A 13,519-nucleotide genomic window follows, 5' to 3' on the forward strand; every position below is an offset into this window, starting at 1 on the left:
TCCTAATTTTACCACAGTATTTAAGGGACAGTTTTGCTGCATATATAATTGTTGTTTGCCAATTATTTTCTTTAAAAGTTTTATATATGCCACTCCATTGCCTTCATACCTGAGTGATTTTTGGTGCTATCAGAGCATAGTCTAATTGCTTACACTTTGTAGATAACATTTCACTTATTTCTAGCTGCTCTCAAGATCCTTTCTTTATCTTTGGTTTTGGAAACTTTGATTATGACATGCTTTAGTGACTTTCTTTTGGTGTTTATTCTTTATGGGGTTTGTTGAACTTCTTGGATGGATATCTGTTCTTCTTTCATGAGATTAGATAAGTTTTCTGCTAGCAAATATTCAACAATTCTCTCTCTCTCTTGTTTTTTACCTCCTCTTATTCTGGAATCCCACTAACATATAGATTATTTCTCTTGATATCATCTCACATAATTCTTCAGCTTTATTCATTTTTCTTCATGATTTCTTCTGATTTTTGCTCTTACAAATGGATGTCAAGGGATTTGTCTTCCAGTTGACTGCTTTGTTCTTTAATGAATTCAATTCTACTCCTTTGTCTCCAAACTGTTGTCTGTCTCCATAATTACAGTGTTAATCTTCTAGATTTCTAATTGTTGTTTTTGTATGAATTTTAATTGTTTACTTTGTTGTTTTTGTTGTTATGTTGTTTCCTATGTCTTTTAATATATTGTCTCAGTTTTCCTTCTTTTTTTGTGTGTGTGTATTTCCTTGAGCTCATGGAAGGGCCTATATATCTATACTTTTTAATATCTTATCAATTAGTTCTATTACATATTCTTCCTTGGGGATGTTCCCTAGTACTTAATTTTGTTCACTTCCTTGCATTATCTTGTCCTGTTTCTTTATTTTAATTGAAGTTACTTGTGTCTGAGATATTTTGGTGCTATTATTTTTATTTGTTGATTATGTGTGGATTGTTTCTCTCTAATTTTTTGTTTACATATATCTAGATGGATGGGGCAGATGTACTTCTTCAGTTGCTAGCTTGGCAGCACTGGGGCTCTCCCCATCCATCTGTCTCCACATGGGTGGAATAACTGGTGGGAATATGGGTGCAGATTTCTGTTTCTTGGTCATGAAGAGGAGCTGTGGGTTGAATGAGTAGGTGTTTTCCACCATCTGTTGTTGATCCAGTGGAGTAAGAACAAGTAGTGGCACTCACCCATTCAGTGAGGTTGTAGGTGTAGTAGGTATGCCTACCTAGTGGGGAATTAATATCTATATTTCCCACTGGATAGTGAAGGAAAAAAAATATGAACAAAAAACGAGGTGAATTAGCAGAAAGATGGGTTAAAATAAACAAAGAATAAGAATAGGAGGGGATAAATAAGAAAAGGAAGAAACACAGAGGAAAAAAGTGAGATCTGATGCACCTATAGTTGTTGCAGCAGGGGTAGCAGGTGGCTGTGACACATTTAACAGGAGCATGAGCCCACTGAGGGGGTAGAGCTTGGCAGGTATCATGCATTCTTGAGAGCAAAACCTATCAATGTTGCAGGCTTAGGCAAGCAGAGCCAAAAACATATGGAACAGGACTCTGAATGGATGGGCTGCTGGTGGGAGGAGGCTACTTGAGGAACTGGCAGATTGGGGCTTCCTAAAGGGGATGTCTGTAGACACTGGGTTGAGAAAGGAAGGGAGCTCACTCTTGGCCATCAGGAAGATGTGATGGGGATGGCAGAGAAAGTACTTCTCTGGTCTCAGTTGACTGGTATAGGCCCAGTGCACTTCTGGGAGTACACAGCTTCAATCAGATTCAATCACAGCTCCTGCCCAGATTCAATTAAGTGGGTGCCACCTGGAGTTCTGTGTCTCCAATTGCCACCACCATTCATGTGAGTCCTCAACCAAAATGATTAGTGTTCACTAGTAGGAAGTTATTTCATGTCCTTTCACTGGCTCCCTCCTTACTCTCTGGTCACCTGTGCCACTGGGAATCTCAACTGTTTCCCAGATCCAACAAGTATTCTGCTCACCATGATTCATTCCAAATCTGTCCACACAGTATCTCTGTCCCAGTGAACATTCCATGAATTTGGTTTCTCTTCACCCATGTATGACATCTGCTTTCTCTCAAAATGGTCTTGTTTCATCTCTCCTAGTCACTGTCCTTACTCCATCTCCCTTTCTATTTGGCACACAATTTAATTCCTTGTCTTTTCATTTGATGCTTAGAGTTCTTGTTTCACTTGTTTTTCTCCACATCTCTTTTGCAGAGGGATTAATCTAGTATATCACCAGGAGAAGGACATCTTTTCTCTGTTCTCAATTTTTCTTTCTTTTTTTTTTCTCTAAAAAAAAGGGTTCCTCAGACTTTAGCTCTTCTTTATTCTTTGTCTAGACTTAGTTTGGGCACTGCCCCTTAAAATAATCTTCCACTTCAATGATTGTTTCTAGTTGGTGATTCCCACTTTACAGCATTGCTATCAACTCCTCTGAGCACAACCTCTGTATATGAAACTGAATTCAGAGCACTTGTACTTTTACTAATTTGTGTTACCTTAACTGAACCATTGATAATGAATCATAACTTAGAATAAATAAACTTTTCTTTAAAATTTGTTACCTTCTATAAATTTTAGCATATTTTTTTCAGTTTGCTGAGCTTAAAATAAAAGTTGCATTTGACTCTTGACTTGAAATATTGAGATTACTTGACTTCTCTAAATTCTCACCTGAAAATGAGTTTTGTAATAAGACATCTCAAAGTGTTGTTCTAAAGATTAAGTGATATGAAACATTCAAAGTAGTTAACATGGGGCCTATATAAAATAAGTCTTATTTATTATTTTTACATTATATTCCAGAATGTGGTAATTTAATGTTTGAGTATATTTTTTGTTTTTCATTTCATTTTACTATTGAAATTTAATAAAAATACCTAGGGAATATTTTTTGGAAGCTTGATAAAGCATATCTAAATGGCAATATATAAATCAAGAAAATTATGTAATAGAATTCCAATAAGAACATATCATATATGCTATTTTAGTTATTGTTATAGTTTAGTTTCATAATTGATAAATACATATTTGTACACTAAGAAAATAATTTCTAAATAAAATAAATAATTGAGACTATCCCAAAGGAAAGGTGAATATTAAATGGATTATAAGAAAATTAAAAATTTTATCTTCAAAAGTTGATCAGTAAACAATTTCACACATAGGAAATATTTCCCATCAGTATTTTAAATACTATTATAAGCAATCATATGTGATTTCCTCTTTTATGGTAACATAATTAGTATTGAATATAATATTCAAAATAATTTTTTTTAAAAAAAAGAAAAAAAAGACAAACTAATTTAATGAGTACAGCTGCAATCTTGAAGCTGAGTAGAACCAAAGCTCAGTCCCTCATTCTGTCTATCACTTTGGTGGAGGTAGATAAGCAGTCCTGGTAACTGTGTTCCTTAAGTTGTTGTTGTTGTTGCTATGTGCCATCATGTCAGACCCCACTCATAGTGACCCCTCCTTGGGTTTCTGAGGCAGTATCATTACAGAAATAGATTGTCCCATCTTCCTTCTGAGGAGTGGCTGGTGGGTTTGAACCATCAGCCTTCTGGTTAGCAGTCAAGTGCCTCAGGCATTAAGCTGCCAGAGCTCCCCTGTGCCTTAAGAGCTGAGCTGAATTGAGGCCCAGTCCTCCTTCCTGTCCAATACTATTCCCACCTTGCTTAAGACAGATGTGCTGGCATGATAACTCATGAATCAAAGCTGAGTCCCCATCCTGTCTCTCACCTTGGTTGAAAACAATTAACGGGCATGATAACTCAGTTTCTTAAGAGCTGAGCTGAATAGAAGCTCAATTCACACATCTTCTCCATTGTTATCCCCCACTCTAGTGGGAAACAGGTGAATAGGTATGTTAATGAGTTTTTTTAAAGTTGTTTTTCAGAAAACAACCAATACCAACCTGAAATCAACTTTGGTCCATGGACTAGTGCAGCGAGTGAGGCAAAAGGGAACAAAGTTACTCAGAACTGACATCTTCCCCTCTGCCCAAGTCCTGATCAGCTGGTGATAAGAAGTCGATGTGATTCATCTGGTGTGCAGGCACGCTGTATTAAAAATTGACTGTCCCTTTAAACTGAGGCAAAGAAAGCCTCGACACATCTCCAATTAATTCAATCCCAAATTCTTGAAATTTTTATGAATATGTAGAAGCCTCTCTCCTGAACTTTACAAAAGCTGTATACCAACCTCCACTTGGAAGTCAGATTTGGGTACTGACTCCTGTCTCCTTGCATTGCCACTTTGCAATAAATAATTTTCTGTCCTCTTAATCACTCAGTGTGTAAACTAGTTTGGCCTGATAGTGTACTAGGCAGGGATCCAGGTATGGTCCACCTTCAATCTCAGGATCTCATTGAGATATTAATTTCAATTTATTTTGTTAAAAGTAAAGTTGAATGCTGCTTCTTCTGTTGGTTACCTTTGTTTTTCTGGAAATGTTATTTTTAGAAACTGTTTCTAAAATGTAATGGTGGTGGAGGACAGTAGTTAGAGCAAATCTACATCCAGTCATATATTCCTGCTGAAACATCTTTAACAACTGGTGTCTCTCAAAAGCACATTTTTGATAAGTAATTGAGAAAAGATTTTTCCATTTCAATTAAATTCTTATGTGCTGAGATGTCTAGAGAAGAGTGAACAATATAAAGACAAAAATGCTCTATCTTTTGCCAGAGCATTGACGAGATAATTGACTCTTCTAACATGAGCCAGAAGTTAACTAGATCTTGTAATCTCATACATACTTTGAATAAGTTCCATGAAGTTGGAGAAACTAGAGGAATAGGGGCTTTCTAGCCACTCCTCAGAAGGAAGGTTGGGCTATCCTACTTCCGTAGTGATACTGCCTCGGAAACCCAAGGAGGGGTTGCTATGAGTCGGGACCAACTCGACGGCAAAGAACAACAACAACAACAAGAGATAGACTGCCTCTGAACAGTTGTTGTTGTTTATGTAAAAGAACTGAGGAATGTAGAAATGACTGAAGCATAAAAGGGAAAAAAAAAACTATCATATATCTGATGTTGGGGAACTACTAATATTTTCATGTTTCTGTACAACTAGGGCTTTCTAAGTAAACATTATCGGTGACCTGGGTTAAAGGATGTTTGAATAGAAAACACGCTTTGGAAGTGGGAGACCTCCAGAGAAATTTGCAGAGCTATCTTCCCTGGAGCCATTTATTTACATTCCAAAGATTATAAACATCTAGAGGCCTTCCTCTCTTCTCCCAGAGAGTATTTATTTCCATTAGAAACATAATGTCTTTCTTTTCCTGTCTCTGGAGGAGAAGAAGGGCTATTGCACAGGAATTTGTAGATTAGCTACAAAATTCATAATCTCAAGGGTCCTCTAGTAGAAACTCCATTTATACATGCAGGATCCATATTTCTCATCATATCACCTCAAGGAATAGAAGAGGCATGGGGAACCTGTGGAGTTATTGCTATAAATAATGATGAGACTGATTTGTGATGCAGAACCCTTATGTTTGCTTTCAAGTTAAGTACATATTAAAAATATATCTGTTTGTGTCATTTGTGGATATTAAAATTACACCATTCTAATGTTGAGAGTTTGGTTCTCTCCCTTCTTGTCAATTTGTGTTCTGGCTTCTTATTGTACCCTTACAGTCACAGAATATGGAAACACTATTAGTTATTTGCATACTATTGTAGGTATACTGGGCCTCATATGTCTTTATGGGAAATAGAACTTAGAGAGAGAGGAATTGCTGGAAATGTGAAAGGAAATGAAACTAAATGAGAAAACAATATATCTTGAACTTGAAGTAATGATAATTACCAACATTTTATAGGCTATATTGGAGCTCTGATGGTGTAGTGGCTAAGACATTTGACTGTTACCCAGAAGGCTGGCAGTTCAAACTCCCAGCCACTCCTCAGAAGGAAGACTGGGCAATCTACTTCCGTAGAGATACCGCTTCAGATACCCAAAGAGGTGTTGTTAATGAGTCAGAACCGATTCGATGGCAGTGAAAGTTATAGGCTATATTTGCAAGATTTTTTGGGGAATTTTTCTTAGAGTTGCAGAAATTGTTTTCATAAGTAAGAGGAAAGAATAAGGGCAAGTTCATTCCAGTAAGTTTTTTTTTATTTTTTTCTAATGAGAAATCCACTTACTTTAAAGGACAGGACTTTATTCTGAGATTTGCTTTCTATTTTTTGAAGTTAAAACATTCTTTTAAACAATAATGATAATGACAAATTTCCATCTGTTGGTTGGTTTTATTACATGGTTGGTAAAATACTGTTTTCAGGTTTTATTGAAAATGAGAACACAAAGTCTGGGAAACTCTGCTTTAAAGATTGGTAAAAACCAAACTCACTGCCTTCGAGTTGATTCCAACTCATAGTGAACCCCATTGGGTTTCCAAGACTGTAAATCTTTATAGAAGTAGCTTGCCCCATCTTCCTTCAGTGGAGCAGCTGTTGGATTTGAAACACTGACACTTAGGAGCCAAGTGTCTTATTTACTATGCCACCAGAGCTCCTTAGATTGGTAAAAGAGCTGGTTATTTACTTCCAGAAATTAGCCAATGAAAACTCTATGGATCACAATAGTCTAATCTCCAATAGATCATGGGAATGTTACAGGAAGGGGCTGCTTTTCTTTCCATTGTACATAGTCCACAACAAGTCATAAGTGACTCATCTGCAACTAATATCTCTTATGGAGTTGTTGTTGTTGTTATTTGCCGTCGAGTCAGACCCGACTCATAGCGACCCCTCCTTGGGTTTCCAAGGCAGTATCACTACGGAAGTAGATTGCCCCATGGAGTAAGGTACCTGTAATTCTAACGGTACCCTTAGGTAAAAGTGGATAATTTGAGGTAAGGTGTGGTATGGTGTAGTAAGGACAGGTTTGAATGACAGAGAGGTGTGATAATGTTACCCAAAAAATGACAAGGTCAAGCCCCGGAATGGCACAGCCAATAATCCACACCAGAGTTCAAGAAGAAGAAAGTTTAATTAGGAGGTGCACCGATGAGAGACAGACGGGGTTTAAATGACTCCAGAAACTCCCTCTGCTCTGTGCTTACAGTCAGTGATTCCTGTACTAAAGGACAAAGAGATATAGCACAAATGCAGAATTAGTTAACAACTTTCTAAAAAATAGATAGGACAATGAGTAATTAAGAAAGGAATGTTTCCTGTGAGTTCCCAGCAATCAGGTAATTCTTATGAGACTCCATAAGTGTTTGTCAAAGCACAGATGACTAGTCCTAAAGTCTGGCCCAGGAGTCTTTAGATAAAAAGCCCTGTCTTAAATCACAGGGTGCAGCAGGAGCTGATCACTGTATCTTAGACAGAGAACAAGTTCATTAAAACCAAGACTGAAGCCAGGTTTTAAAGACATGGCATCTTAAATAAAAATATGGAGTCTTACTCTTAACAGTATGGAGTCAGGCCTAACAAAACAAAAATATTTATCCTCACAATAAGACAAACAATTAATTATTAAATTTTAAAGTATAAAATGTATCACTGTATTAATACCTGCACATGTATTTAATAATCTGCTAAGAGATATTGAGACAGAAAAAATTTCAAATAAATACATCAGGGCAAGTCACATTTCTTCTTCTGTAAGTTTCCCCATTTCCTCTTGAAATAAATAAATAAATAAATAAATAAAACTAATTTAAACAGGCAATATTATTGCTGACCATAGTTGTAAGACAGTTCTTAATAAAATCCCACTCTTTAACTTCTTTATATATTGAAATCCCTGGAATTGAGTAGCCTCACTTACAGATATATAAGATATTTTAGGTAACTGGTTTCTGAAAGACTTAACTGATAATCAAATCAGCTTTTGAATTTTCTATCTTTGTAATTCTTCACCAAGTTGAAGGGAAGTGGAAGTTTACTTTAATTGTGATATCAGCTCTTTTTTTTACATCAGCAGACTAAGACATTTGACTGCTAACCAGAAGGCTGGTGATTCAAACTCAGAAGCCACTCCTCAGAAGGAAGACTGGACAATCTACTTCCAATATCACCTTGGAAACCCAAGGAGAAGTCTCTATGAGTCAGATCCAACTTGAAGGCAGTGAGTTGAGTGCCACAAAAGATCCCTTTTAGTTCTCAAAGGATAGCTCATTAACATAAATAAAAGGGCATAGTGCTATCCTAGATGAGAGCAGATGTCAAGCTTTTGGAGATACATGTACAAGTGTATGAAAGGAGCCTGAGTACTATAGGTATAAAAATGTGCCTAAATAATTATTTAATTTTATAAAATATTACATACACACACACACACACACACATACATATATATATATATATGCACATACACACACATACAAAAAAATATATAGAGAAAGAGGCATGTATATCTACTTCATCAAAGTATATACATTAAACAAATATAAAATGTATAAATTGAACAAACAACTATTCCAGATCATTTTAAGTTTGGTCTTTGAATTTTATAAATGAATTTCATCTTAAGATATGCCAAGTAAATGTATCAATTGTGAAAGAAGAAACACAATTACATTGTTCTGATCATATTCAAACATTTTTCAATATTATGAACTTGACAAAATGGGGCTCAAGAGAGGTCAACTGAAATAATATATGGACAAACTAAGCTACAAAAAGGGATGATCCAGATATAGGAGAACTGGAAGAATATTGGAGAAGAAAAGATTGGGTATCTCTAAGAAACAGTAAATTGGGAATGGTGGTCTAAAAGGTTATCTTCAAATTTCAGAAGTGCTATTATAATATATATATCTATATATATATATAGATATATATATGTGTATATGAGTATGTGTGTATCCTGGCTCACTTTTGAGAAATAGGGTTCATGTCAATAGGAGAATTTAAGCGAAAGTAAGTGCATGATTTTAAAAAACTAAGCCATTCAAACAGTTCAAAATTTGCATAAGTGGCTGGGATATAGTAAAACCCATTCCATGTTCACCACTTCCTCCAATTTGATCTGAGATTGTTGTCTGATAGAGAAGAAGGAATTTATGCAAAATCCAATGCATTAGAAACTGCATATCCACTTTTATTCCTTACACTGCCTGCAGTGATCTTATACTTGAAGTTGCATATTTAGCATCCTCTGGGAATTTTTTTTTTTTTTATAGCCATGTTTTGAAGCAGGCAGCAGATCAAGAAAATAGTTGTTCAGATAGGTGTGAAAAAGAAATAACAGCTGTGCCAAGATTTTCAGGAGGCAATGTGTGAAAGCTTTATTTCTTTAGATGGAATGTGACTTGGGTCAACTATATTTAGGATTTTACCTGATCATGCCTATTGCTTTCAATTAGATGCTAAATTACAGTAGTTTCTGTCAAAAAAAGAAAAAAGTTTCAATTATATTACCTCTGCTAAGGTAACATTCCCTAAAACATGCAAAGATAACGTATACATGATACATAAAGCCTAAGTTATTTGACTGCTAACCAGAAGACTGGTGGTTCAAACCCACCAGCCACTCCTCAGAAGGAAGGCTGGGCAATCTACTGCCCTAGACATACTGCCTTAGAAACCCAACGGGGGTTCGCTATCAGTCGGATCTGACTAGACAGCTGTGGGTTTGTGGTTTTTTTTTTTTTTTTGATATGTAAAGACATCATATCTAGAAGTTTATTTGCTCTAATGATTCTAGCTGAATGAAAAGAGGAATGTAACCACCAGTAACAGTTGTATGTTGATGATTCATGCATATTTAGATTCTAATATGGAATAAGAAAAATACCATGAAAAAAATAATAACCTAAACTGAGAGGCAGATAGACTTGAAGTTCAGTCTCTGCTCTGTCACTCACTGGTAGAGAGATGTTGAACTAAGGACTTGAATTTCTTTATTATATCAAAAAAATAGTTAGATGTCTTGTGATTATAAGTGACAGATACCTAACAAAAAGGCAATAGGATAATGTATTGGCTCATACAATAAAATTAAACCAAGGACAAAGATGAAGTTAAGGGATGCCCAGAACAAAGACTCAGGATTTCTTTCTCCTTTCTTTTACTTCCTTCTCTTAAAAAAACAAAACAAAACAAAAAAAAACTTCACTGTCATCAAGTTGGTTCCAACTCATAGTGACTCCTTCTTGGGTTTCTGAGGCGATATTTGTATGTAAGTAGATTGCCAAGCCTTCCTTCTGAGGAGTGACTGGTGGGTTTGAAAAGCCAGCCTTCTGGTTAGCAGTCAATTTACCTTAGAACTACACCACCAGAGCTTCTCTGAAGTCTGCTTCTCTAAAGATTTCTCTAAAGTCTTCTTATTTTCATGCTTTTTTCTATTAAAGAGGACATGATGTGTGTATGTTGGATCTTAGTGGAAACATTCCAGGCAATGTCTGTGATGAAATTGGAGTCAATCAAGTGTCATATACATTCAGGCATCATATTGTATCATTGAAGCATACACTCTAGCATCATATTCAAGTGTCATATACATTCAAGCATGTCATATACATCAAAGGAGACCAACTAGCATGGTGGACAGCACCACTGGAGTGCTGGTGGCAACACTGGGGAGAAGGTTAAGTTACTAAATAAGGAAGATGGTCATTAAATAAGGAGTCCCTCGGTGGTACAAAGAGTTAAAGTGCTTGAGTGCTAACTAAAATGTTGGAGGTTTGAGCCCACCCAGAGGCACTTGAGAAGAAAAGCCTGGTGATCCACCTCTGAAAAATCAGCCATTGAAAACCCTATGGAACACTATTTCACTCTGACAGACATGGGGCTACTCTGAGTCAGAATTTAAGAAGACAATTAATATTAGTTGAATAAGGCAGAGGTGATGAGGACAGGAAAAAAGTAGATATTGAATCTATTGAAAAAGTTCTTACGGATGTATATATATTCCAGCCTGGTACAAATTAGGTACTTAATACCTGTAAGTTTTCTTGTCCTTTTTATTCCTTGCGTTTATGGTATAATGGTTGAAAAGGCTATTAAACATCTTATTTCTATTATATATTTTGTTACTGGTATTAAACTGGATATATTTTATCTTTTTGAAAATTTATATAAAATTCAAGTTTTCTCAACTAAAATCTAAATATTTGGTCTCCAAAAGAGAAGGTGGCATAATATTGTAATAAATATATACACATTTCAGAGTCATGCAGATTTGGGTTCTAATATCACACCTGCCTCTTACTAGCTCTGTGCTATTAAACAAGTAACTTTTCTGTAGTTAATTTCCTCATCTATAAAATAGTAATAAGGTCATTTTGAGAATGAGATAACATTTGTCAGAGTTTAACAGAGTGTTTGGAAACTAATAACTAAATGGTGGTTACTTTTAGGAAAGTTCTGGAGCTCTTTTATTTTTCAAAGGATGTGTGAACTTGACCTACCCAGTGTGAACCTGATTCTTTGAAGGTAATAAGCATTCACATGAGCATCTACGATTTAGTGTTCTTCACCCTTAAGTATTTTCTATACAGAGATAATAGACAGCTTTATGTCAAAATAGGAAAGACAGTCATAAAGTATAAATCAATGACAGCAGCAAATGAAAAAAAAATTATCAGCTAAGAATACTGAGTTCAATTTTTCCATTTCATATCTTATAACCTAGAAGAAGTTCTTAGCTTTTCTTATTGTAACTTGATGAATTTTCTCATCTGTATAACTGAAATAAAACTATATCTCCATATCTAGTTTGCAGAGAAGTAAATGATAAATGATACTAGGAAAAGTCAAATTATAGTAAAGTGCTATAATTAACTTAGGGAATCAGGTGTTAAAAAAGACATATGGTATGCTGAATTTTTTTTTAATACTTATGTAAATAAAAGTAAGTCTTAGATATTTCAGTAAATGTGACAATTTTGAGTTCTATTAGGTTTAAAAATATATACACAGGTTACTTTCATAATAAGGAAAACACTCTGCTGCATCAAGGTATATCTTAAAAATAATCTTTTAATAAATATAGTCACAGGGATGCTCACCCCTACATTGTGTTAGGCATATACAGGAATAAAGACAAGTGTTACATGATTTGCTATTGTTGTTGTTAGGTGCCATCAAGTAAGCTTTGACTCATAGTGGCCCCTAAATACAACAGAACAAAACACTGGTCCTTTGTTCACAATTCTTGTTATACCTGAGCCCATTGTTGCAACCCCTGTGTCAATTCATCTCATTGATGGGCTTTTTTGCTGACTCTGTGCTTTACCAAATATGATATCCTTCTCCAGGGAATGGTCCCTTCTGACAAAATTACCAAGGTAGGTGAGACAAATTCTGGCCATTCTTGCTTCCAAGAAGCATTCCAGCTGCACTTCTTCCAGAACAGATTTGTTAGCTTTCTGGCAGTCCATGATACTTTCAGTATTCTTCACCAACACCACAACTCAAAAGCATCAACTCTTTTTCAGTCTTCCTTATTAATAGTCCAGCTTTCAAATGCATGTGAGGTTATTGAAAACACCAAGGACTGTTGTGTTAGGCACATCTTAGTCTTCAAAGAGACATGTTTGCTCTTCAGCACTTTAAAGAGGTCTTTTGCAGCAGATTTGCCCAGTGCAATAAGTCATCTGATTTGTTGACTGCTGCTTCTATTGGTGTTGCTTGTGGATTCAAATAATATGAAATCTTTAAACTTCAATCTTTTCTCTATTGTGATGTTACTTATTGGTCCATTTGTGAGGATTTTAATTTTCTTTATGCTGACATGTAATTCATACTGAAGACTGTAGTCTTTAATCTTCATTAGTAGTGCTTCAAGTCATCTTTACTTTCAGCAAACAAGGTTATGTCATCTGCATTACACGTTGTTAATGAGTCTTCGTCCAATCCTGATTCTAAATTATTCATATTGTCCAGCTTCTAAGATTATTTGCTCAACATAGTGATTGAATAATTATGGTGAAAGGATACAATCCTGATGCACCTACTTTCTGATTTTAATTAACTTTACATGATTTAGTAGTGCTTATTTTCTTTTGTGAAGAAAATATCAGACATATACTTACAGAGAAAAGTAAGAGTCAGTGACTATGGTAGTCATGGAAATGCATGACTCAAATCTTTCGTAAGAGAATTTGCTAATGCAATATTCACTCAAAGGTCACTCTTCTTAGGCTGTTTCCCACATTAAACCATTCTGGTCCAATGCATGACTCATCTGATGGGTATATTTTTCTCCCAGACTCTTCATCAACCTGGTCAACTCTTTCTCAGAGCTGAAGTCTGAGGTTCTTCTTACTCAATTTGACTTTCTCCCCTTTTCCTTTCATAGGAGTCAAACCTTTATTGTTGCCTGAATGATCCTCCTCGCATCTCCTCATGCTTCTTCCTCCTTTACTAATCGCAGTTGTTTTCCCCAGCAAATTTTTTGTATGGCTAATTTAAACCTGTTCTCCACTTCTTAGAGGAAATGCACTGATGCAGTGTCTAAATTAATATTAAAATCAAAGACTCCAAGATTGGAGTCTTAATTATATGAGAGTACTAAAG

This window comes from Orycteropus afer, unplaced genomic scaffold, assembly GCF_000298275.1.
Source record: "Orycteropus afer afer isolate SDZICR_OR568_19922 unplaced genomic scaffold, OryAfe1.0 scaffold00184, whole genome shotgun sequence".
NCBI lineage: Eukaryota > Metazoa > Chordata > Mammalia > Tubulidentata > Orycteropodidae > Orycteropus > Orycteropus afer.